Raw genomic sequence first — 3,705 nt, 5'->3', positions numbered from 1 at the left:
GTCTGTTTAGTCCTTCTTCTCCACTTCTCCATCTATTTTTTTAATTTCACTTCTTTTTTTATTTTATTTTCCATTTCATCCCTTAAATAGTGCACCCTGATTTCTCTGCATCTACCAACATTTCTTGGAGGAAAGTAAAGTGCAATCTGCCTCCCTGTGTGCAAAAATGTAAAATAAAGTCACCCATGATTGGAATTAAAAATGTGTTTTAAGTATTTTCACATTCGTGCAAAACAACCTTCATATGCAGATCTGGTCATCTAATACAAAGCAGGAGCAACCTCACACGGCCGTTCTACTGCACCCTGTACACATGCATGACCTTGGCTTGTGGCATGCTGCTCCCTGGCTTAGGAAAGACAATCCTTGGCCTGATTTCAGCGCCACATCCAACCCATGCAGATAAAATATTCAGTAGTGCTAGGTGAAGAACAAAGCAAATGTAATTGGACTCAAGAGGCAGAGATGTGCATGTTCTTCCCAGACACAGCTGAAAGCTCAGAGACGAATGTCTAATTAAGAAGGTACACAGAAGGCTGTGACAGATTGAGGAGATATCCCTTTAGTATTCCTCATATTAATATATACTAAATATGTGGAATGTGGATGATCTTATGAACAAAACACAATTGACTTGGCCTGTGATGATGAACTCATTGTCTTCCCTCACACTACGATTCTTGGTTTTGATCTAATTAAAGGACCCATTGTATCTCTTCCCCTCTGGCTCACCCTAATGTCCAGGAAATGTATATTTACAGCGTCAGGTAATCACAGCAAACAGAAAGTGAGCAGAGATCAGAGCTCGTCCCTGCAGCAGACTGACTGACTCTGATCACTACCTGGAATTTCACTGACGCCACCAGGGCTGTTTCATTTCGAAATATTTTGGAGTCCCTCCCAAAAGCTGAATTAACTGTGGTGTGGCCTGTGGCTGACTTACTAAGTACAGAGTTAAAAACATTGTGCCAAAAGGACATTCAAGTGTGTTGTCTGTATAAAGGGCAGAGGTTAAAAAAGCTTGTCATGCAAACTTTTATTCTTTGTGGTGACTGATGTGAGTCTCTCTCTCTCTCTGTGTTGCATAGGTGTAATCAGATGTCATCCAGCACTGAGTGCTATTGTCAGGTGGTACACGTATACCATGTGCATCAAGAACAACAAGTACAAACATCAACAATGATGCAAACTACAGATTTGGGCAGATTCAAGATTTAAGATTTAGGTTTAAGCCCCAAGTTCAAGTAAGTAAAATGTTAAGCTGATTAGCTAGCAGTAATACTGTACAAAGTTTCCATGGCTGGAGGATGCATGAGACACACTCACTTATAATACTAACAGGGCTCATGCCATTAACACCCTCAATGGATAATTTGTAATGACTTACCTTGACTTTTCTTTTTAACATCACTTTACTAAAAGTGACTTTTTTTTATCATAATCCACAGACAACTGAATTAGTTATCATGATGAAAACATCAAAACAAATAAAAAACAAAAACAAGGAGATAAGCATTAACCATTCACATGAAAATGTAATTTAATCAGTTAAACGTTTGGCATCATGGTGGCTTAGTGATTTGCACTGTCCACTTGCACCGCCAGAGTCTGGGTTCGATTCCCATCCAGGTTCGATTTCTCCATCTGTGTGCATTGAGTTTGAGCTAATTGGTGTTCCCAAATGAATAAGTGTGTGTGCACTGCAATGTATTTGCACCCTGTCCAGAATGTACCCGGGATCTCCTGGGTTAGGCTCCAGGCTCCCCGCGACCATGAATACAGAATTAAGTGGATATAGACGATGAGTGAGAGTTAAACTTTACTTTGTACTTTTTAATATTATGGTAAATAAAAAATGTAAACTTTAAAATCTGTACTCAAGTGCCTTCTATTAGATGCTTCCATGTTTATAGAAGTGAATAATTTGACACAGCACAGGATCTACTTTTACACTAGATACCTCTCTAAAAGGAATAGAATGCATGTGAAAAATTTACTTGATACCAAATTTGAAAACCGGCCTCCTGCTATCATATGTTACTCAGCATGGTTTTGTTGTTTTTTTAGTCTAAATTATGATCCATTAAAGATCGATCAAGGACAAGATGATGGATATTTTATAACAGTAATAATCTTATATTTAAAAACTATTTCATAAAATACATTAATAAAAAAAAAAAAATAAGTCACTGTCATAGCAGAAGCTCTATAAAACATGCATCTCCAAGTGTGGAGTCCTGCAGAGCTACAGAGAAGGACAGAACAGAATTAAAAATCTATAGAACATACATCTTGAAGCAGTAGTTCTGTAGAGTTCTATCACAATGTACATTTTTATAGAACATGTACTGCATCTCAAAGCATGAGTCTTACTGAAGGTCTATAGACTTTTGTGGAACTAAATAAAAATTCTATAGGACATGCAGGAGACAGTCAAGATGTTCTGTCATGGTAGATTAGCTCTCACACCTGCGATTGTCTGCCACTCTGCCCATGGGTCAGATATTAGGTTTCACTAAAGTGCCCTTGCATGTTAACTGTGTTCATGCGATCCCACTATCACACTCCCTCTACATTGATTGCCGCACGATCAGCTTTCTGGACATAGAATGTTTGTGTGGCGAAATTAGTTCAAGACTTTCCATGACTGAAAAACATAACACAGAGAGCATGGTGTCTTGGTTTAATAGCCTGAATAACAAGTTTTTTGAACATTGAAATGATTTCTTCAGAATTACTGACTTTCTTTTAATACTGCCGGTTTGCCCCCAGGTCCATTTTAATCACTAAACAAACAACAGAACAGTACATCAGTCAAATACATCATATCAGCATCTAAGGGAAATAAGGAAATAAAAAAAGCACTAACAATTTTTCACTGTACTAGTAGTATACACTGCCTGGCACAAAAAATAAATAAAAAATAAAAAGTTGCATATACTAAGATTTCATTTATTCACCTTTAATTGATTACAGCACACAATGTGGTGGTCAGTTCATGTGTGAATATGATTCCTTATGCTCTCAGAACCAGAACCTTTTTCACCATTTAAGTCCTGGAATATGCCCTGTGAAGAAAAACATTGATGTGATAACCTGCTCATTCAGTACATTCAGAGATTACCAGCTGACTTTGCTGAGTTTTGACTTGACCAACTGAAGCGACCCCAGGTTATAACACTGCCCCTATAGTACTCTGGATGATGGATGCATCACTTCAATTCAATTCAATTCAATTCACTTCAATTCAATTTAATTTTATTGTATTTGTATAGTGCTTTTAACAGTTGTACTGTACTAGTTGCAGGTTTACAGAATCAAAAGAAAATTCATGTGCTTCCCTTCCTCCCCTGGTGCAAACATTGCTCTAGAATAGGGTCAATCTCCACTCATCAGACCACATGACTCCTTTCCTTTGCTCCATAAAAATCCAATCTTTATGCTCCCTAACAAATTTAAGCCTTTTTTTCTGATTAGTTTCACCAACAACTGGATTTCTTATGGCCACCCAGCTGTTTAGTCCCAGTCCTGTTCTCATGACATTGTGTGCATATGGAAATGCTTTTACTTTAAATAATAAACATAGCTATTGATTGTTTTTCCACAATGCAGCACGGTGCTGTAGTGGTTAGCACTATCGCCTTGCACCTCCAGGGTCTGGGTTCGGTTCCCGGCCAGGCTCATGTCCCCGTCTCTGTGTGCATG

The sequence above is a fragment of the Clarias gariepinus genome, chromosome 2 (genome assembly GCF_024256425.1).
Source record: "Clarias gariepinus isolate MV-2021 ecotype Netherlands chromosome 2, CGAR_prim_01v2, whole genome shotgun sequence".
Classification (NCBI taxonomy): domain Eukaryota; kingdom Metazoa; phylum Chordata; class Actinopteri; order Siluriformes; family Clariidae; genus Clarias; species Clarias gariepinus.
The sequence above is the reverse complement of the archived record's forward strand: the minus strand, read 5'-3'. Positions refer to the sequence as shown.